Raw genomic sequence first — 23,842 nt, 5'->3', positions numbered from 1 at the left:
CTGACACTTCTCAGCTCCTGTTCTGTAAGCATCGCAGACTGCCTGACTCTGCGATTTCTATTGTTTTTCTCTTGTCCAACCTGAAGAGAAGGGTGTTTAATAGCCACCTTCCTCACCCCTTCCCACAACTTCCAGTGCTAGACCTCCTTCCACATTTAAGCACTGAAAACCTTTTAACTAAAGGACGAGTCGTCTTGGCGTTGGTTCTGTTAGAATGAACTCTAGAGTTGTGTATAGAGAAGGGAGACTTTAAAAATAAGAGCCATAGATTGGAGAGGGTGTAGAAAAAGAAAAAGAAAAAAGAAAAAGCAAGGCCATCCCGGGAAATGTTTGATGTCTGCTTGGGTGCTTTCCTTAGGAAATGGGATACTTTATTTCTCCGCCTGGTAACATCCACTCTCCTAGCTTTCACAATGGTACCGTGCATCATTCAGAAACTGAAAAATCTTTCAGGATCCATGGTGATGGGATCTCTGGTCATTGAGGTCCCTGCTTTCCTACCCAGAGTAGCACTCCAGTAGGAGATTTGGTCAATGTCAGGCTCCCACGCTGTGTGCAGGAACCAGGACACAGAGGGAGCACCTGGAGTCTGTAGCTGTTTAATTTTCTCTGCGTGATAAAAAATGGGCTTTGTAGGGCTGGGTAGAGAGCGATGGAAAGAGAGATGGCATCTTCACGTGTGTGCACTGCAGTTTGGCTCCCTGGTGTCTGTATTTCTCCTGCAGTATCCCCAGGAGCGAAAGTACCTTTATGCTTAATGCCTTGGTGCTGGTTTATTAAAATGTCGGATGACTAGATTAACCTGCCTGGGACACATTTCAGTCATAACACCTTAAATTCTGCTGCATTGCTGTCAGAACCCAAACAAGCTGCCCCAGTCCTCTTTGAAAAGCCTATAGCAGTCAAAGCTGTAGATGTAAAGGTATAATACATTGGGACCAAAAGATTTATTTTCTCTTTAAAAATTTATTTTGTTCTTTGGATAAAGATTTTGTAGTTTCACTGAGGATACACTGAAAAATCTAAAAATCTAAAGCTACCACATATGACCTTTTCCTTCCCATTTTTTTCTTCTCTTAATTATTGGTGATATATGAAACAGGTCCCCTGGAAGCCTTCAACATGAAGTAAAATTTCCCATATCTTTCAAGTCAAGCTTTTTAAAAATTTAATGTGAGGTTGTTGGATCTTATCCAAGATTTCAGGTTAGCTTGATAAAACTTAATTTTTGAATCAGTTCTTTACTCTCTCATCAGTTCTGCAACATTTTTCAGAGAAAAGTACTTATGGAATCTATGAACTGTTCCAAGAGGTTTTAGTTTTTTTAAAGTTATCATCTCTGTATTTGTAAGTAAAACCACCAATGTCAACTTCTTACAAATAAGTTTAAGAATATTAAGAATTAACAAGGTAAATAACCTGCTCAGAGGAAGAGGGATTATCTAGTAGCACACTCAGGAACTAGTGATGATTTCCTTTCTCATGTAAATGGGATAATTTACAGTGTCAAGCCTGGCTTTTCTGAAGATGGAACTGGTGAACTTAATGGTACAGTTTGAATCTGTCATTCAACCTGGTAAATGGTTGTACCTTTTGCTATAGCCTGCAGCAAGCCATTTGCTTTGCATGGATGCCTTTTCTTCACTTAAAGTAGCATTAATGCTCTTTTTTTTTTTTCCATTATGGGGCCTCATTATAATTTTTTTTCAGAAGACTTGGAAATAAAAGATATTTGAAAATTGACCTGTGGGGCCAAAAGGCATAAACCATGGTGCCACTGGGAAGTAGGGCTTTTACTGCTTTAACGAAGAAATTGAGAGAACAGCAAGCAATGAAAACAAATTTCCTTTTTAATAAGTTGGATAGTGAAGGAGAAGGAGAGAGTGATATATCAAAGGAATGGCACAGAAAGGGAAGAGATGGGGGTTAGCATCGGAGGACAGGAGCTATTTTACAAGCTGAATCCAGAAAGAGGAAGAGAGATGGAAATGTAAGGGTGGGGCTAACCTGATGAAGTCTCCAAGTTGGGAGGATACTAGGTATAGGCGTGACTCCTTTGAGGCAGAAGTGTGTGCATTGGGGGCAAAAAGAAAGGAATATAGCTATAGTCTTTTTAAGTCAGAAAGGTTGAAGACAGGTTGAAGCTAGGAGAAGAACAGCAGACTTAATGTGTGCTGTGAAAATTTAACAGAGTCCATTGGTGTGAGTAAAAGAACATCACGGGCAATGAGAGCCTCTGTTTGAATATGTTGTAGAACCAATTAGCGCTATATAATTAGTGTTTGGCAAGTACTTAGGTCGTTTTTGTAATAGTGAGTATTTGATCACTAAGTTCAGTGGTGTTTTTTTTTTTTTTTGTCCCTTACTCTCCATGAAAAGTGTTTACTTTTAAAATTGTCTAAATAAAAGACTCCACTTAAAGGATATCCTATGCATGGTTTCTCTCAGGAATCTCTGAGTTACATAAATAAGGCCTGTAACAAAATAATGGAGAAAGCAAAGATTTTCACAAGGATAATCTTTTCTATCTGTTACAGCAAGATGTGGCTTTTATAGTGAAGTATAAAGTTGATTTTTCAAAACTCACACATAGAACCTCACCCAACACCGTATCTATCATAAGTACTCAATATACTTTTTTCACATGAAAATACAAGTTGATTAATTTATTTTAGTAAGCTAGGTATAGTACCTGAGGCCCAAAGTTTTCCAGATTTTGTGTTTTCATGGTAGACACTCAATGAATTGCATTCTGTGGCCTGTACAAGTTTATGATAATATAAAGCTATTTTTCTTATTTATGCCTGCTATATACATTGATGCTTGAACACATTTTTTTCCATGAAACAATTGCGTACCCTTTTAGACCCTTTACATGGAATTATGTAATGGTTATAGATGAGTTTATGGAACTTAACCTAGAGTGGATGACAATTTTGAAATTCTCAGCAATGTTTTTAATCATTTGCTTTGATAATGTAATACTCATTACTGTGGGACTTTTTGGTAAAAAGGTAACATAATTTAAAACTGAATGAGTGGGATGTTTTTTACATAACGACCAGGTAATAAAACCTGTTAGGTTTCAACAGATATTTATGGCACACCCTTTCTGGGTCAGACACCAGTCTGGTGCAAAGAATACAGAGGTGGGGCATGGGAGTCCCTCATGTCACAGAGCTGTTAGTGAGATAAGTCCATGAAGGCATAAATAAGTAAATACTTAAATATGCCAGGTGGTGAATGCTATGAAGAGGAATAAAACAAGGAAATATTAGAGTAGGACAGTGCAGGTGCTGATGTTGATTCACATAAGGTGGTCAGAGAAAGCCTGAATCAGAGCTTATAAGCTTGAAGGAAGGAACCACACAGATATTTGAGAGAAGGGCCCAAGGTACGAACATGTTTGGCAAGATCAAAGGACATTGCGGAAGCATCCTCGGGTTCCTTGGTTTGCCTTGACATGTAGTATCCTACCTAATAGAAGTACAGCCACTTTGGGGGGCATCTGCTTTGCCTTTGTCCCTCATGATGTTGAATTACCATGTACCAATTGGACCAAACTGTGAGGCAGTTTTAAAAGTGATGGATGTTCTCAAACATATTAAAACTAGAAAATCTGAGAGCGACTCTGGGGGATAGTGATGAAATAGTAGCCTGCCAGAAGTCATCCCTCCTCTTGGAACTGCCGCACTGTTCTGAGGTCCCCTTTTCTTCCTCTGTGCTTCATGTTCCATTCAAGGTCAGGTCTTTGAGGCTTTAACTCTGTTTGGTTCATCTGGCTAGTCCCCACATCACACTGGAAAACTCTTTGCATTAATATGAGATCATTAAGTGTTCACTGAAAGGAATCGATGAGCCTTTCCAAAGAATTCTATAACTCAGGTGTAAAAAAATGAGGATCATACTATCTTACTTTGATTTCTGCAGACTTCTAGCTGCTTTCTAACAGAGGGTAACAAATCACCCAGATGATACTGACATGATTTATGCATTTAGAACTAATACAGCTATTGTGGTATAGGTAGTTTCTTTGGGAGACAAACCCACTAAGCTCAAGTTTACAGTGTGAGGAAGGCTAGTAAGAGATGGGCCGTCACTGTGAGCAATAGACCTATAGACCACATCTTACAACTGTCCACAGGCAATGGGGAAGCAGAAGTATTTTTCCACCAGTTATCTGGGTGGGATCATTAAGTCTCTAGTACTCTGGGGCTGCTGGTATTAGTCTGAGCAAGTTCCAGAAGCACTAAAGAAAGCCCCTGGGTAGAGAAGCAGAAAGAATGACCTAGCAGGACTAGGAAGTAGTCAGTGTGTAGGAGCCATCAATCAAAGCTATAGATGAACTCAGATGTGATTGGAGAGGAAATATGGCCGCTGTCCCCCGTTGCACACAGACATCATAAAGAACTTTTTGACAGATTGAAAATTTGTTTGCCCACAACTGTTGGTATTTTAATCTAGATATTTTAACATACTGCAGTGGCTAACTGAAATTCTGTTTGCTCACAAGCCAGCTACTGACAGCCCTCAGCATCAAAGGTGCACATTATCCTGTACGCTCATATGTAAGGTACCCTTGGTTATAAGGTGGCTTCCAACTTTTCAGCAGGAAGCTTTAAAAGAAGATTTTATGGAATTTTGAATATATTTTATTAATATAGGCAAAGATTAACATGTCTACTTTTACTTATGTATTAATTTACTTGCATGTATTTAAAATCACAGTATATGAAATTAATAATTTAGAAATAGTAAGTCAGTTATCATGTGTTATTAAATCATTTGTTTGAATAGCTAATGAAATCCTCTTTTAAAATATTTTATTTTCATTAATTTATTTGAGAGAGAGAGAAAGAAGAAAGAAGAGAGAAATAAAGAAGTAGAGAGGTAGAGAGAGAGAGCACACACCAGGTCCTCCAGCCACAGCAAACAGACTCCAGACACATGCACCACTTTGTGCACCTGGCTTACATGGGTCCTTGGAAGCCTGTTATGGCTAGACTACCTTTGGTACTTTGGGCATATTCATTTCCTTCCTTTTTGAGATACTGTACAGCTTGGGTTTCGATAAGATGTTGCCACTCTGAACTTTACTTCTGAACCTGAGTGCCCATTCCAGCAATACAAGAATATCTGTTTTTTTGTTTTTTTGGTTTTTTTGGTTCTTTGAAGAGTGTGTTCATGACATTGCAACCCAGAACTTTCTATGTCTTGGATTAAAGACATACAATACAGGCAATTACTGAGTTCCTCCCAGTAATAGTTACTAAAATGGACATTAACTCTTGGCCTCCTTACTCACTTGTTGGGTAATTTATGGCATTTCAATCACATGACCTCTGAAAGCAGCACCATCTTGTATTGATTGACAGTGTATCAATCTGTCTTCTCAAATAGTTCCCAAACAACCTCTGAAATGCATTTTCACACATGCTGCAGTCTTCTCCACTAATCTGTTGTGGACATTGTTTCTCCCTTTGAAACCAGTCACCATCACATCTGGCATTAATGAAGTGGGTGATTTTCAATTTCATTTATCTTGCAGGTAAGACTTGTAGACTTTTTGGTTTTTGGCATTCATAAGAAAGTAATTAAGCAGATTATAAAATGGGAACTTCCTAGGCACTCAAACATACAGTAGTGTTCTCTTTTATTAAATATACTTTGTTTTGGACAAATGGCAGTTTCATCTTATTTTTGCATCTGTGATGTGACTGCAGTAAGTTGTCAAGGTGTGATTGTGGTAAAACCATTCCTGCCCACCAAGTTTCTCTGTAAGTCTCTTCCTTTTCTGCTCCAAGCTGAATTCATTTGTGTATAATTACTATGAAAAATAGCAATGGTGTATTTCATAAAGGAGTTATTAGTCGTCATTCTTCCAAATAATGTGGTGATTTATGTTTTTGGCTTTAGATATTCTGTATCTCAAGATTAATTCTGTGTATATTAACAGTTATGCATTATTTTGGGGACAAGGTTTGACTATGCGGCTAGAGCTAGTCTTGAAATAGTGGTTCCCTGCCTGAGCCTCCTCAGTAGTGAGGATTACAAGTGCACTGGGCCAGGCCCGTTGACACATGTTCTAACGCACTAGCTTTTGCATGATTTGACCATGATGCTTAGTGAGAATATACTTTATATCATAATCTGGTGCTATAGGAGAGTATGTAAACACATCCACATATACATCACTGAAGAGACTTTCATACAACAATATTTGTCCTTTATTATGTGTAATACACTAAGTTTTTCTGTACTATTCTGTTTTTATTTTTTCATATGTTTGCCAACCTACTAAACTGATTTTAGCACTAATGGATCCTGACATACAGTGTAGAAAACACTGCTCCATTGTATTAAATCTGTCAAAGGAGTGCTTATTTTCTTATAGTATGAAATAACTTCATGTCAGAGAGGGTTTTTCCATTTGCTTCAACTCATTAGCATATTTGGATATTTGTTGGTGTAGGTGTACTGATGTCACATTCATAAAGGAAAACTTTGTTTTAGAGTACACATTTTACAAAGGAAGAAATCACTACTATGGAAGATGGAAAGTAGAGCAAGGAGATCGGACTGCCTCCCACATGTGGTAGTTTCCGGGGAGCATGGCTTCCTCACAGGTAGGCGCCACTCTCCTCACGGTTTTTTCCTGACACTCTCTTCCTGCCTGCTTCCCATGGTCCTTGGAGTTCTGGATGTTCAAGTCGGTTACTTAATCCTAAATTGCAACTTAATCTTTCTTCTTAGTTTTGAAAATGTTTTTATAATTTAAAAAAATTTAAGGCTTTATTTTTATTTATTTGTTAGAGATGGGGAGGGGGGAGAGGAAGAATGGGTGCACCAGGGCCACTAGCCACTGCAAACAAACTCCGGACACATGCACCACTATGTGTGCCTGGCTTAGGTGAGACCTGGGAATTGAACCTGGGTCCTTAGGCTTCACATGCATGCGCCTTAACCACTAAGCTATCTATCTAGCCCAAAAATGGATTTTATGCCTACTATACTTTCAAATTATCTGAAAATATACTTGGGAGAATTTTGTGTTCTGGAAGATCTAGAAGTTGTTCCACAGAGAAGGGTTCCAATAGTGTTGGACTGGCAGAAACCTCACTGTGTGTGTGTTGCTAGAGATTCAACCCAGGGTCTTCTGTGTGCTAGGCAAGCACCCTACCAGTGAGCAACATCCCCAGCCCAGGCCTCTGATCAAGCATGAATGCATCCTTTATGGGGCTCTAGTTGTGTAATGGAAATGCATGGCACTTCCTATCCTACAGGCTCAGCATAACCCAATCCAGTGACTAAAAGCTTATTCATATTAACATGCACCTTATTAATATTAACAGGTATTAAACTCCATCCACATGCCTAACTCAAATAGCTCTCCCAATGATCACAGTACTTTTCATAACTATATCAGGAGTGAGGTTATATCTGAGACAGGGCTTTGAGATTCTCTCAGGGACCAAAAAACTGGGCAAGTGGGAATTACCTGAGGTCCAGGACTAGGAGTGGATCCAGGTAGCTTCTGGTCCCACAGTCTTCTTTGTGTTCTATACCCAGCAACAGCCTCTCAATGGACCTGTCCATACTGGGCTGTCATTTATGATGCCCTCGTTCCAAGTGGTGTGTGCATGCATGCATGTGCATTTGTATGTGAGTCACTGTTGTGTTGGGTACCTTGGACTCCATGGACTGGAAGGATTATGGTGAGTTATAACATGGTGCTACTGTAATAAGCTGCCAGAAATGAACAGTTTGGATCCTAATGGGCTCAGCCTCAGTTTCCCCATCCATATAAAGGCAGTGATTAAACTTGGCCTTTTCATTGCTTCCCACTGGGAGGGCCAAATGAAGCATAAAGTCTGAAGAAAAGAAGGAGGACGTGACACTTCCTTCACAGCCAGAGCAGAAATGGCAGGGAGGGTCAGCAAACTAGAGGGCAAATAGGTTTTGTAGACCATCTAGTCTCTATCACAATTTCTCAACTCTGCTGTTGCAGGATGAAAGTAACCTTAACCAAAAGGCCAGGGAGCATGGCTGTATCCGAGGAAGTGTATGTATAGATGCTGGAATTTGAATTTCATGAGATTTTTATGTTTCAGAAAAATTTGACTGTTCTTGAGATTTTTTTTTTCAACTCTCTAAAAATACAGAACCCATTTTCAACTCCTAAGCAATATGATGCTAGGTAGTGGCCTAGGTTTGTCCCATTGACCATATACTCTGTGCATCCCTTCATAGTGCTTTGCTGGGCTTTTCCTTGTGCACATAGTGTATGCCCAGACATACTTACATCCCATACAGTAAGTATTGAGTAGTTGGAGATAATAGAATGTATGACTTTTCTATACACTCTGCTTTTCCATCTTGGAAATAAATTTTACCTGTTCTCTAGCAAACCTTTGGGAGTGATTGAGTTAACATTTTGTGATTAAATTTAAGGGCTCTGAGATTCATGCCTTAAAGTCTTGCCCCTTCTTCCATAAAAGGAAAAGAATGTCAGGGAAGAAAGAAGGGAAACAAACAGACAAAACAAAACTAACATTTCTGCATTGAACAAAGCTTATGAGAGAATGAGTGCAGGGACCAAACGCCTGCCAAAATATACTAATTTACTAAAATCTGGTAAAAAGATGTACAGCATGTGTAGAAGAAATTGTAACATGTACTTTTTCACTTGGCATGCATTGTTATTGCTGTGGAAGATGTCTAGCCTTGAAGACAGAATGTTAAACAAATGTGAAAAGTGTGTGTTCAGTATAAGTCAGATGAAATATTTGGAACCTATTTGGGGAAGAGCGGAGAATGTGCGGTCAAGATTCTGTTCCCTGTTATGCCTAAGCGGTTCCCGATGAGCCATAACGTAGTATGTGCTGGTGGTGTGAAGATTTTTCAGAATCATTCTTAGTGGATGGATGCAGAGGGATGGTAACAGGGTGGGCTTAGAAATCAGTGTGTGAGGCTAAAGAGATGGCTTAGTAGTTAAGGCACTTGCCTGCAAAGCCAAAAGGCCCAGGTTCCATTCCCCAGGACCCACATAAGCCAGATGCACAAGGTAGCACATGTGTCTGGAGTTTGTTTACAGTGGGTGGAGGCCCTGGTGTGCCCATTCACTCTCTCTCTCTCTCTCTCTCTTTCTCTGTCTCTTTTTCCCTCTCAAATAAACAAATAATATTTTTTCTTAGAAAAGAAATCAGTGTGTGGTGATGGGTGGCTGATTATGCACAGGTCTCCAGCATCTCATAGAATGTGGCTCCCCTTACAGAACTAGAGAATGTGCCACGGAGGTGGATGACTTGGGGTTCATTTACATATCATCTGCATGAAATATATCGGTGACTCTGACCTTGACTTCTGCCTGACTTTGACCCTTCCCTTCCTTACCACCACCTTCTCTTTTGTTCTTCCACTTGGGAAATGGCCGTGGGCTTGTTTATTTTGATGGCTCCTTTTATGCTGGAGGCGTTGGGCCAGTGTCTGCTTATCACTGGGTGTCTATTACAAGGCTGTGGCACTAGAGCTGGCCAGAAGGTTTATAGTAGTTGCCAAGGTTTGATTCTGAGGAAGCAGAGGCACAGACAAGGGAGCTCGTGCATCCCTGAGCTGCTTTATTAAGAACACGATGCCCTGGGGAAATCAGAAGGGAAGGAAAAGAAGCCAGCAAGGGCTGTGGTCTCAGAGTTCCTCTGAGGGGCACCTCCGCCTGCTGTCCAGGAGCTCAGCCTCAACCTGTGGGTTTGCCAGCTCATACTCCACACCTGCCATCCCCTGCTGAAGAGCTCCTAGAGAAAATGGGTCACAAATTCTCAGGTATTTCTGACTCTTCTCGTCAAAAGGCAAAGCTAACGCACCTCCACCAAGAAATATAAAATAAAACAAGATAAATAAAGTTAAAAAGCCATGGGTGCTGGTGGCTGGATGGGAAAGCACACGGAAATAAGAGCTCTACGAGGGCACCGACCTTTGCTAACAGCAGACTAGTGGCCTCTCTTGAGGATGGTTGTTGAGAGAACTAGTTTACCCTGAGAACTCTGCATGCTGCTGGTTCCTGGTGTCATGTGCGTGCCCGGGTAGAGGGCTGGGTAAACAACGGAGCTGGTTTAGTGGGCCATCTGTTTTCAGAGCCTTCTCCATGCCATTCTTGCTAGGCTGGTATCCCTAGGGCTCTATGTCCAGTCATCCCCCCCAAAAGTGTTGAAACCTCTGATTTGTGAGTTTCCTCCCATTCTCTTTGCAGATCTCTTCAAGATCTGTACATGCATACTCATTAAAGTGGGGTCTTGAGAAGAATATATTGGTGAGTGCACCAATATACACAATGCACTGACCATTTTTAGGTGGATGCCATCCAAAGTAAAAGCTAAAGGAGGGCTGGAGAGATGGCTTAGCGGTTAAGCACTTGCTTGTGAAGCCTAAGGACCCCAGTTTGAGACTCGATTCCCTAGGACCCATGTTAGCCAGATGCATAAGGAGGTGCATGCATCTGGAGTTCGTTTGTAGTGTCTGGAGGCCCTGGCACACTCATTCTCTCTCTCTCTATCTGCCTCTTTCTCTCTCTGTCTGTTGCTCTCAAATAAATAAATAAAAATAAACAACAAAAAGCTAAAGGAGCAGAATGTGTGTGTGTGTACACTTAAATATTTATATTCCTGTAATTTCATGAACGAAGGCCAGTAACTTGTAATTAGCCATTTTATTATCTAAGAAAGAACTGTATTAGTCAAAACAGTCAAGAGAAATAGTGACAGCCTGTTATGATCATTGTCTGGATAATGTGAGCCAGTGGCTATTGTTGACATCATTGGTCTATGAGAGGATACATCTGTCTGTTTTTAATTTGGTGTGTGTGTGTGTGCGCGCACGCGCGTGTGTGCACTGGGGATGGAACCCAGATTCAAGTGCTAGGCAAGCACTCTACCAGGTACCCTCCCAGCTGGATACTTCTGCCTTACACAAAATTTTTGTACATCAACACCAGTCACGGGCCAATAGACCGCTGGTGTAAGTTAGAGCTATGGATCAGATCCCATGTTGTTATGTCAGAGGTAATCTACGAAACTGAATAATAAACAGAGAGCTAACTGTTACTTTTGGCAAACTCTGAAAAGCACTGTCTTGCTGTTCAGGAAGTCTGAAGGATACTGCCCTCCGTAGAGAACAGTTTTGCTAAATGGCATGGAATTGTTTGAGTACAAATAGCTGTGTCTGTAGTTCTTGCCCAGCTCCTTTGCATCACTTCCTAATCTTGATTTCTCTTGGTTGAAGCTGGTTGAAGCAAAGTGTTGGGTAGGTTCCTCGGATTTCTCTGCTGTTCTTAACTGGTAAAAAGTCAAATCCAGCCAGGTGTGGAGGGGCATGCCTTTAATCCCAGCACTTGGGAGGTAGAGGTAGGAGGATCACCATGAATTCAAGGCTCTCCTGAGATTACAGAGTGAATTATAGGTCAGCCTGGGCTAGAGTGAGACCCTACCTTGAAAAACCAAAAAAAAAAAAAAAAAAAAAGTCAATTCCAGACTACTAACCATGTAATAACATCTAGTATAATAATAGACATCTAAAATGTCCACTGACTTTTATTTCTAAAAATTGTAACATGGGTTGTTGAATACAGTGGAGAATAGCAAGTGTCTAGTTCAGTTCCTTGAATTTTTGCATATCTGAAAACCTGTGTAATTAGGATCTAGAACAGAGCCCAAGAGGCTGCCTCATGTTCTACCTCTGTCCCTGTCAACCATCACCCCAGAGTTCAGCACCACTCTGACCTCTAGCACCCTAGAGAAGTTTTGCCTGCTTTTAAACTTCATATAAATGGAATAATGGGGTATATAACATTTTATGCCTGACTTCATCGCTAATATTATTATTTATTTATTTGAGAGAGGGGAAGAGAGCAAGAGGCAGAGAGAGAGAGAGGGAGCAAGGGAGAGAGAGACAGTGGTGCGCCAAGGCGTCCAGCCACTGCAAATGAACTCTAGATTCATGTGCCACTTTGAACATCTGGCTTTACGTGGGTACTGGGGAATCAAACCTGGGTCCTTTGGTTTTACAAGCAGGTGCCTTAACCTCTAAGCCATCTCTCCAGCTCCATTATTTTACTTCTGTGTGAATATGTGTGTGTGTGTGTGTGTGTGTGTGTGTGTGTGTGTGTGTGTTACAGTACTAGTGTGTATGCATGTATATGTGCCCTTGCAGACCACATGCTCCCCTGCGGTGTGGAGCACTTGCCTACAGTGGCCAGAACAGAATGCACCACTCCCTTGCTCCTCTTTGAGGTCTTTGTTTCGAGCTGGAGTCTACTGATTCCAGAGCGTTCAGGGCTCTGATGTTTCTCACTCAATCTCTGCTTCCCTGTGGGACTAAGGTTACAGGCACACATGGCCACACCTAGCTGCTTTACATGGGACCTAGATATTTGAACTCTGGCAGTGTCTAAGGCCCCCTTCAGGCCCTTGTGACTGCATAGGAAGTACACCTGTGTCATTTCTTCCAGCCCTGTCAATATTATTTAGAGATTCATCCATGTTTCATGTTTATCAGCATTTCATCCCCTTTGGTTACTGTCTGGTCCATGTGTGAATGCACCAAGTTTGTCCATTCTTCTGCTGAATGACATTAATGATGTCTTACAGTGAACATGCTTGCACATTTATTTTGGTGCACATATGCACTGATTTTTGTAGGGCATATGCTGAGAAGTGAAGTAATAAGGCACAGGACAGGAATATATTTAACTTTAGAAATCTTGTCAAATAGTTTTCCAAAGTGGTTGTCCCAACCAGTGCCCAGCAGCAGCTCAGGGGAGTTGATATTTTCCATATCTGCAGCTGTTTCTGGTTCCCACTACTCATATAGCTTAGGAAGTCTGATGACTGTGTAGTAGTGTTAACCTGGGCCCCACCAGCTCACACAGCTCTGCTTTTGTGGGACCTACGCATTGATTACAGGAACAAATGCCCTGTTTGCTTAGCAGTAGAAATGCCATTTACTCTGAACACAGTCCTCCTCAATCCTTGCCCAGATACATCTGACTAGACTGTCTGTTTATGCGAGCAAGAGAGAGATGCCAACTCCATGAGGCCTGTACCAATCTGGGGTTTTCTGTGAAGCCTTCCTCACTTGGTGTCTTAGTCTGCCATAATAAAATACTGCTAACTGGGTGGCTTAAGCAACCACTTATTTTCTCCCAGTTCTTGTGAAGAGAAGTCCAAAATTGAAAGTATTGGCAGAGCTGTTGCTTCCAGAAACTTCCCTCCTTGGCTTGCACATGGTCACCTTCTTGCACTGTCCTCATGTGTTCTTTCCTCTGTGTAGACCTGGCCTCCTTTCCCTTTATAAAGGCAGAAATCAAATTGGTTTAGAGAACTACCCTTATTGTTTCATGTACCCTTAATTGCCTCTTATAGGACCTATTTTCAACTAGAATCACATTTAGGGGTTCCTGTTTCCATATGCAACTTCTGTGAGCGGCACACTTCAGTCCATAACACATGGTGTCATGTGTTTGTGGGTGGCGCACTCTGCCAGCTCTATAGTCACACAGGAAGTGAACAGATGGCAATCAGTTTTCTTCAAGTAGTCAGTTGTGATTGAAATCACTAGTTGGAAAAAATTACAATAGAAGATACGCATTGCTGAATTTCATATATGTATATATCTATGTAACTATGAAGCTAGTGAAGTTATAGAATATTGTCAACACCCCCAGAAGATTTCTTTTTACTCCTTTCCAGTTTGTGCTTTTCCCTTCTCCTCAGAGGTAAATAGTAACATGGCTTCCATCAGTATTTATTGGTTTTTGTGATCGTTAAGCTTCATATAAAGACAATCACTATGCTAGTTTTTTAGCACCGTAACAAAATAGCCAAGATTATCATATTATAAGGGAAAAAGTTTGAAATTACAATTTTAGAGGTCTCAGTTTACGGTTTATTGGCTGTTTCAGTCAGCTTTTCAATGCTGGCAGAAATCATCCAACTAAGAGCAGCTTGTGGGAGGAAAGGGTTCATTTTGGCTTACAGACTAGAAGGGAAGTTCCATGATAGCAGAGGAAAACAATGGTCTGAGCAGTGGATAGGCATCACCTCTTGGCCAATATCAGGTGGCAATAGCAGCAGCAGCATGTGCCAAACACTGGCAAAGGGAAGCTGGCTGCAACAACCATAAATACATCACCTCCAGGAGGCTCCAGTTCACAAATTGCCACCAGCTGGAGGCCTAACATTCAGAACACATCAGTTTATGGGAGACATCTGAATCAGACCACCATGTTGTCCCTGTTGATCTAAGTCTGTAACAAAGAGATGGGAGCATGTAGCAGAGCCAAACCACTCACTTCAAGCCCAGTTAAACTAACAGAAAGCAAGGAGGAGTCTGGGGTTCAGAATTCATTGAAAAACCCTAATTACATAGAAACTTCCCACTAGACCCACCTCTTAAAGGTTCCACCATCTTGGGCTGGAGGTGGTTAAGGTGCTTGCCTGCAAAGCCAAAGGACCCAGGTTCAATTCCCCAATACCCATTAAAGCCAGTTGTACCAGGTGGCACATGTGTCTGGAGTTGTTGTCAGTGGCTAGAGGCCCTGCCACACCCATTTGTTCTCTCTCTCTCATAAGTAAACAAATAAACTATTAAAAAATGGTTCCACCATTTCCCAATACCAAACCTTTAACACATGGACCTTTGGAAGTTATTCACTATCCAGTCTACAGCATCAATCACAGATATATCCTTTTTGGTCTAGATGCTTTTATTCCACATAATTTCCATGAGCTATATCCCTTTTATTTTACACATTAATAGTCTATTCATTCTCATTGTTATATGGCATTTGGTTACAAAACGCTAAAAATTCATCTGTTTTCCTGTTGATAAACATCTGTGCCCTTTTTAGTTTTGGGCTACCACAAACAAATAGACTACAAACATTCTTACATATATCTATCTCATTCATATTTCTTGGGTATATGAGTGGAATTCCTTGGTTATCGAGATAGTCAGGAGTCTAGTTGGAATCATATTAACCTCTTGTTTTATTTATTTATTTATTCAAACAGATTATACTTACTCTTCTCCCCTGTTCCTGTCTCCCAAGGGCCCTCCTCTTTGGGGTTATGGGAATTGCTATGGGGTCATGAAGACCTCTGTCAGTCACAGTGGGAATAGTGGGGGACTGTGCTTCTAGGTATTCCCACCAACTCTGTGGTTCTTACAATCTTTCCACTCCCTCTTCAGCAATGTTCCCTGAGCCATGGCAGGCCTGTTAGTAGTTTGATTTTATAATCTCTGTATTTCTGCTTTGATAGGTTGTGCTTGATCACCATGTCTGCCACCATTATCCTGGAGCTGGTTGTCAGGTTGGCAGTATGAGCAGTGTTCATGATGCCACTTCTACTGCAAGTTCTTCTGGGTCCTGGCAGATGTGGAAGATATGGCATGTCTCATGGTGGGCAGACAGTTATCTTATTGTCTTATCAATGAATTTTGACTCTCCTCCATTTTTTTCTGCCATCTGTAAAATGAAGCAGATTTTCCAACCAAGAGTGAGAATAGTTTGTAACCCCTGTTTTTATAAGTATCTTTTGGGTTGATGTAATTTGTGTGTGTGGCCACTGAGCTACACCCCAGGCCTTTAACATGTATTCTGTACACTCAAGTGTAGTTGTGGTACACATGTGCTGCCTTAATGCAGTTGATATTTGTTATTTTTGTTGATACTTGTTTATTTTATTGCATAGCACAGTTAACAGGATATGATTTGTTAATTTGCATATCAAAGGTAAATGAAGCATATGCTTGTGAATTCACTGCGTACTGCACAGGTTATTCATGCATATTTGAGGAATGTTTTGTCACACTCTGTTAAGGAGTTAACATCCATCCACTAACAGGCATTTGTTTGTTTTATCCAAATCAACAAGGTTATTCATTCAGAATATTTTCATTAATAGTTTTATATGTCACCAAACAAGCCAGTGAAATTTTTTTTTAATTTAATTTATTAGTTTTCTTTTCAGTAAATACAGGCAGTTTGGTACCATTGTTTAGGCTCATCTGTGATCTACCCCCTCCCATTGGACCCTCCTTGTTGATGAAAATGGGTCGTGCATTGTGGAGTTAGCCCCCAGTTATTGGTATAATAAATGTCTCTGCAAATCATGACCCAACATGTGACTCTGACATTCTTTCCGCCCCCTCTTCCGCAAAATTTCCCTGAGCCATGTTGGGTTCATTTTTGGTCTGCTTCAGTGCTGAGGTGTTGGGGGCCTCTGAGGCTCTGGCTCTCTGATTTGGTAGGAGTTGATTTTTCTCTGCGTTGGTCTCCTCCCCCTTTGTGCTGGTATCCGGTTTACAGGAAAACATCACCCTTGCTTGTTTCGCCAGTTGTCCTTAGTTTCAGTTGGGCCCCTTTTGAGGTATGTTGGGGCAGCTCTCTTCTAAGGATCTGCATCTATCTGGAAAAGAGAAGCAGATTCTCCAACAGAGAGTAAGTTAGCATCCGGAAAATTGAGATAACACTTACTTTTTTGATAGACAGTATGATAGGTGTAGGCCCTCTTATACCCTGTGATTGATGGTAGCTTGGTATTGTAGAGTGGGCTTGTGTTTGGGTATGGTTCTGACTTGTTTCCCAGCTCCAGCTATGGGTCTAGTAGCACTGAGTGGATCAGTTAGCCAAATCAAGAGCAATTGGTTCCTCACCATGGCTGTGTACCACTATTGCACTTGTGTGGGCATCACATCAGGTTATTTGTTGCTAATTAGGTTAAACAATGTGTTGCTTGGACAGATCTTGGTCATTTCCCCCAGTCGCCTATGTAGCACCTTCTGGCACTAGACATGCTGACTGTCTGGGGATTGACTCTCTCCTGGCTTCCAGCCATGTCATTCCATTTTACATGTCCGCTGCGTATGGAGTCTTCAGCAATAGGGTCTTACCACTGGCCTTTGGTGGGTCATCAAGTACTCTGACAGAAGTCTGTCATTGTTTTGAGAAACCTTGTAGGTTTAGTGAAATTTTAATTTCAACATCTTACTTTTAAAAAATTGAGTTCTATACCAAAATGTGCCAGTTTGGGCTAGAATGCTATAAAGCTTCTCTTGAAAACACACCTGGTAATAATGAAATGGCAGACATTTGTGTATTGCTTATGGAAAGCAGCATAAGACATACTATACATTAATTCATTTCTCCTTACAGCAAGCAGCTCTAGAGGGTATGCTCTGTTACAAAACTGCTTTTACAGATGGGTACATTGAAGCCCCGGACAGTTATGTGGCTTGCCCAAGGTGGCACAACCAGTAAGCAACAGAACCAGGATTTGAATGCAGGAAGCCAGGGTCCAGAGTTTATGCACATATAATAAGCAAATCACACCATCATTCAAGTTAGTCTCTCCCCTTCCAGCTATACTCCAAGCTAAGGAGAAAAACATTCCCATTTCATTTCTTAGACATTTTCTCAGTTTAATCTGAAGCAGCTGGCATCTTTGTCATTACTTTAATAGGTTTCATTAATCAGATGCTTAAAGGATGCCAGCCTGCTGTCCCTGTCTTCAGACAGCATGTCAAAAAAATAAAAATAAAAAACCCTGCCCTTCCCCCTGTGTAATCCTGGAGGTCATAGCAGGGAAATATTTTGTTTTTATTTTATTGGGAGAGGGAGGGGTAGATCAGCTTAATGGATAGTTTGCACTTTTGTGTGTGTGTGTGTGTGTGTGTGTGTGTGTATGATGCGTGTGTGTGAGTGTGTGTATGTGAATTTATGAGTACTGACATGCATGGGACATGGCAGGTGTGTGGAGGTCAGAAGATAACTTTGGAGTATTTGTCCTTGTCTTCTACCTTGTTCAAGGCAATGTCTCCCATTCACCTCTTTGCCGGCTAGCTGGCCTGTGACCTATAGCATGCCGCTTTTACATGAGCTCTGCGGATCTGAACTCAGGTATTCATGCTGCATGAATGAGCACTTTATCCATGGAGCCACCTCAGTGACCCCACAATGGGGAAATCTGTTAGAGGGAGAGATTTCTTCCTTCAGAGACCCTGAAACACTGACCCTAGAGTGGCAGGAGGTGAGCCTTTGTCACTGCAGTCAGAGGTCTGGCTCCCACTGAAGGCTACCCTTAGCTGCATCCATCCTGCAGGGACTCCTTTTGTACAAGCATGCCATTCCCCTATAAGCGCTGGGTTGCCAGAAGCAGCAGCTAGCTGCAGACTAAGTGCTGGTCAGGACAAAGCTTCGGGGCCCCCGAGAGATCTTCATTATTGTGAAAATGGCAAGAAGCCATTGCAACAGTTCAAGTAAAGGAAATACCTGATTCGATGTGTACTCTTCTATGATCTATAACTAAAAACAGGGCAGCAGAAACAACACACAGAGACCCACTCTGTAAAGGAGAAAGTGCATCACATTTCTCAGGAGGCTATCAAAGAGCTGGGCCGGGGGAGGCATGGGCTGGAAGGGTCCTCAGCAGCAAGTGACACCTTGACCATGGGGCTGGATTAATCACTGCAGGCCAGGGAATGAGGGGTGAAAGAAGGACTCCCAAGTTGCCAGTCACCAAGTCGAAATGGGAATTGGACAGTGATTCAGCTAGGAGGGTGGACAGGAAGTGTAGAACACTTTAGGGTGGTTGTAAGACCCAAGGAAGGAGTAAAAGATGGGCCCTTGAACATGGGATCTAAAAATTCTTCCTTATCCATTGTGAAATGAACAAATAAGTTGAAAACAAAAATGGCTGAGGTAAGAGGTTCATCATTTTGCAAATATTTGTTATTTTCATCCGTAGTGTAGGTAAGTGGGATGCATGGATTTTTGTGTGTTTTCAAGTGAGCTTGGATTTGCAGCATCCAATGCTAATTTACTGGAAAAGTAACTTCCTGTGTGTAAGGTCAAATTTTTGAGTACCTTGTCCCTATCCTATGACTTGAAACCTATTTATTTGTTTTGGGTCAGTCTCCAGAAAAGTTCCTCCCTCTTTTGTCATCTCCCTTTTGATTTTCCCCAACGGCACTGCCCTAGGTGAGAAGTTAGGAACATTAGAGACCAAGGGCCAGTGACTCTGAGGAGCCCAGAGAGGAGCACTGTTCTCACTTCCGCCAGTTGACTGCCTTCAGTTGTCTGGACACCGTTAGCACTGAAGGTCCTTCCAGCTCTAGCCTAGATGTATGGACAGGGGCGTGGCATGGCCCCACCTAGGCAGTAACCACCTGGTCTTGAAGCCATGCAGCCCTGGCTTTGGATGCTTTCTTTTTTTTTTAAAAAAAAAATTTATTTATTTGAGAGAGACAGAAAGAAAGAAAGAGGCAGATAGAGAGAGAAAGAGAAAATGGGCTTGCCAGGGCCTCTAGCCACTGCAAATGAACTCCAGATGTGTGCGCCCCCTTGTGCATCTGGCTAGCATGGGTCCTGGGGAATCGAGCCTCGAACAAGGATCCTTAGGCTTCAAAGGCAAGTGCTTAACCACTAAGCCATCTATCTCTTCAGCCCTTGGATGCTGTCTTTACCAAGCCCATGCCCCAGCACCCCAGAGACCAGCTATCAGAATCCCAGGCAATGATCTGCCTGATTAATTAAAAGGACTAAGGAAACATAGCTTCACTACTCACTCAGCACCTGTTGTTTGATCTACTGGAAAATGATATTGCAAGAAACAGTTTTGTCAGAGATGTTTAGATATTCCAACATACGTTTCCATGTTTGTGTGCCTGTTTGTACATTTTTATAGCTTACGTTCTGGTACATTCTAGAAGCCATTTTATTTTGCCAGTTACTTGATGAGGTTTGCCTTTCAGTTTAATGGTATGTGCATCTTAAAATGTTGCTTTTGTGATCTTGAATTTTAACATAAGAATAAATTTAGGGCAAACATAGTCAGGAAGCCTGAGAAAGAAGTGACTGACTGTACTTACCGTCTACCCTGAAAGCTGCCAGATGAAGACTGTGCGTAATACCTGGGATTGGACTGGCTGCTTTATTGTGGTTTAAAAGGCATTTGCCATATCCAGCTACTTTGTAAAATGCCAATAAAGTCTTGGGAAGATTGGTGTGATTTGATGGATTGGCTTTAAGAGTAATGATTTGTAAAACTTCCTTTATCTGAGGGAAGCAAGTAGTAATGCAAGAGCAGAGGAAGCAGTGCAGATTTGAGATCCTAGGATTTGCTTTCTTTCGTATGCTTCATGAAGAAGGCTAAGATCAGTAGGGGAGCTTTCTAGGCTTGAGCACTGCTGCTTTCTGAGCAGCAGCAACAACAAAAAGCTGTAATCCCATTAAAATGTCTTGCTGCTAATGAAACCTCAGGGCTGGGCTGCAGATCATTTATTTGATGTCCGAGGTTTTGTGCTGCTGTTATTAAGACACTGGATCATATTAGGGGGTCTGAATATTAAGTAATGATGTATTTCCCATAGAGGGAGTGAGAAGAGAACCTGCAGGCAGGACAGGCAGCACCTTCTCCCCAGCTATAGGTGATTCAGAAGAGCTGCTTACCAGCCTGTCTGAGGTCACAAAGAAGCCTAAGGAAGTAGTGTCTATCACAAGTCCTTGGGGGCCTGAGTGTCTGGAGCCCCTACATCCTTCCCTTGGTTCTTTTACTGCCATGGATTGAATGTCCTGTCCAACACTCATATGTAAATACTCCCCATATTTCGATGTATATTGACCATAGAGGTGTGGCCTTTGAGTGATAGTTGGGATTACAGTCATCAGAGAGGGGTCCACCCCGTGAGACTGGTGGCCGTACGTGATGGAGGAAGAGGGGCCTGAGTTGATACATGTTTGTCTATCTTGCTGTGTGATACTCTTGATGTGTGATGACATGGTAAGTTGGCACCATGCTCTTGGACTTCTCAGCTTCCATAATGATGAGCTAAATAAGCCCCTAACCTTTACAAATGACCTCAGCTCGGACTGTAAAATATTTTGCTTTTATTTATTTATTTGACAGAGATAAAGAGGCAGAGAGAGGGAGAGAATGGGCACACCAGGGCCTCTAGCTTCTGCAAACTTCATGCATCTGGCTTATCTGGGTCCTGGGAAATCAAACCTGGGTCCTTTGGCTTTGCTGTCAAGCACCTTAACTGCCAAGCCATCCCTCCGGCCCTTACCTCAGGTTTTTAATTATACAAATAGAATCTGAATTGAGACATCTCTCAACTTTGGAATCAGATGCGAAACAAAACATAGGAGACATGGAGCTGTACTATTGCTAAAGCCAGCTGGAGACTGTGCTACATGGCTGTCATGACAGCCTAGAACCAGCCCTGGAAGGACAGGTCCACCATGTGCCCGGTAACTTACCTGCTGATGGGGAACAGATCACACAAATGCAGATTTGGGAAGGGTTGAAGCTGGGCATACCCAGAACTTCTTCCTGAACTCTCCAAGAGGAAGAGTGAATGTGGAAATGTGAGGGGGACGAAAGAGGCCCAGGCTGTTGCTCCCTAGGAATCCCTATGGGAAAAATCAGGTCAAGGCAAAAAAGTTGCTTCTAAGACTCTCTGGTCGAAATGGAAAACAATGAGTTACATACCTTCAAAAGGAAACAGATAAGTTTTTGTGTGCTTGAAAAATATACTGTTAACAAAACATGACAGTGTACTTCATGAAGATGTGTAATTAATGTCAGTAAACATAATTTTATCATACAAGAATGACACATGCACAGTAGAAAACTTACCCATATATAAGCCAAGGGAGAGAATTAGTGTCACTCATTGTTCCAAAAGCCCAGATACTGATTTAATAGTCAGGTGTCATCTTCTTCTGTGTGTAACAAAATCACTTGCTGTGTATTAGTTATATCCTATCTCACTTCTCTTAACAATAAGTAAGTCTTTTTTAAAATATTTGTTTATTTAAGAGAGAGAGAAAGTGTAGGTACACCAGGGTCTCCTACTACTGCAAATGAACTCAACACATGTGCCACTTTGTGCATCTGGCTTTACATGTGTACTGGGAAATCAAACAAGGCTGTCTGGCTTTGCAAGCAAGTACCTTCAAACACTGAGCTTTCTCAATAGCCTATAAGTGTGTTTTAATAAATCTATAAAACAATTTCTTTTTTATTTTATTTTTGTTTATTTGACAGAGAGAAAGAGAGAGAGAATGGGCATGCCAGGGCCTCCAGCCACTGCAGACGAACTCCAAACGCATGTGCTCCCTTGTGCATCTGGCTAACGTGGGTCCTGGAGAATCGAACCAAGGTCCTTTGGCTTTGCAGGAAAACACCTTAACCACTAAGCCACCCCTCCAGCCCTAGAAAACAATTTCTATGTGCTTATTAAGGGGAAACTTCCTAGTCTCCACCTATCTGTGTCAGAGGATAGGTGTATACCTGTGGAATTTAATGTGAAAACATCTATGGTATTAATACACATCCGTCAGTTCTTAGGTACAAACAACAGATCATGGCTCTGGTTGACTAAGCAGAATTACTGGGTGGCTGGAGAATTGTTGAAGACCTGGAGCTCCCAGATGAAGGCTAAGCTTCTTGGAACAGCAGCCAACAGCAGACCTCAGAACTGGTCTGCCAAGAAAATGCCTCCTCTTCTAGCTCTCACACTACCTCTGTGTGGGGCCTTACTGTAGTCACCACTGCTGATCCTGCCATTCTGACCCACCACTGCTACTCCTAAGAGAGGGAGCCCCTCCCCTTATGCATCTGCAACTCCTGAGTCCACCTCTATGCAGGCTGCCTGGATATGGATACCAGAGCTCAGCTCTCCCTTTGCCTCTTCTCGACTGAAACTGGGCGAGCAACCACTTGGTTTTCTCCTCTCACTGAGACAGTCTTGCCTGGCCCAACCTGGACTCACGAGATGGTAAACATGCCAAACCAGAGGTAGTTGGGGTCATGAGGAGTCAAGCAAAAGACAGTGTTTTGCATGTTTTGAAACCCTGCCTTAATGGATGTTTTCAAATTAATCGGCCATCGCCCTGTCCTAATCATGTTAGACAAACAGACTTCAATTCTGTTGGCTAGAGTAGCTTGAACAAATTAGTCTTTTTTTTTTCTAACCTGCTTATCCCACATGCCAGCAATAACCAAGTAAGATGAAAATGCAGTGGGGAGAGCCGGGCATGGAGGTGTATCCCAGCACTCAGGAGGCTGAGGCAGGAGGATCATAGTGAGTTTGAGGCCATCCTGAGACTACAGAGTGAATTCCAGGTCAGCCTGAACTAGAGCTAGAGTGAGACCCTACCTCAAAAAAAAAAAAAAAAAATGGGGAAAATCAAAAAGTACATGAGTTTTTGTTAGTCATCCCCTGTCCAGTTCCTATGTAACCTCCCTTCCATTTCAGCCTCCTTCTGAAGGTGTCATCTTAAAGATTGCTCAGGATCTTTTAGTGAAGAGACAGTGACCTCTCCCAGCTTTACTACTTCACAGCAGCTGACATTTTTCTCCCACCCCCAATTCTATCCTCATACATGCCTTTAATCACTTGCTAAAGTTTAGTTTTCTGGGGCTGTCTCAGTTTCCAGAGCTTTACTCAGACCCTTGCCATTTCTTCTCGAAGTAGCATGCTGCTGGCCGATGGCAAGCATCTTCTGAAACACCGCCCTCACTGCTTGCCCTTACTCAGAGTCTACGAGTGGCCTCCCTCTATTCCTGGTGGGAGAGTCCACTTCCAAAATACTTGATTTGCTCTCTACCCAGCATATCTTATAGTTCTCAGAACACATTCCCAGCTTCCTCTATGCAAACCAATTGCTTGATCGTCCCAGACTTGGTTGCACTGAGTCCTAGGAGCCTTGCCCATGTCTGCTAGAACAGCAAACCAGTTCCTGTTCTCATTTTTAAGGTTCTGGTGTATTTGTGGTTACTCCTAC

At 42.0% G+C, this 23,842-nt stretch overlaps 1 protein-coding gene across 1 annotated transcript in view; it reads left to right on the top strand.

The window, feature by feature from the left end:
• The window catches only part of Apba1 (amyloid beta precursor protein binding family A member 1), a 239,414-nt gene that overhangs the window by 931 nt on the left and 214,641 nt on the right, over positions 1 to 23,842 (top strand). The window lies entirely within an intron of this gene.

The sequence above is a fragment of the Jaculus jaculus genome, chromosome 1, assembly GCF_020740685.1.
Source record: "Jaculus jaculus isolate mJacJac1 chromosome 1, mJacJac1.mat.Y.cur, whole genome shotgun sequence".
Lineage (NCBI taxonomy): Eukaryota > Metazoa > Chordata > Mammalia > Rodentia > Dipodidae > Jaculus > Jaculus jaculus.
This window is presented reverse-complemented; position numbering and strand designations above follow the sequence as displayed.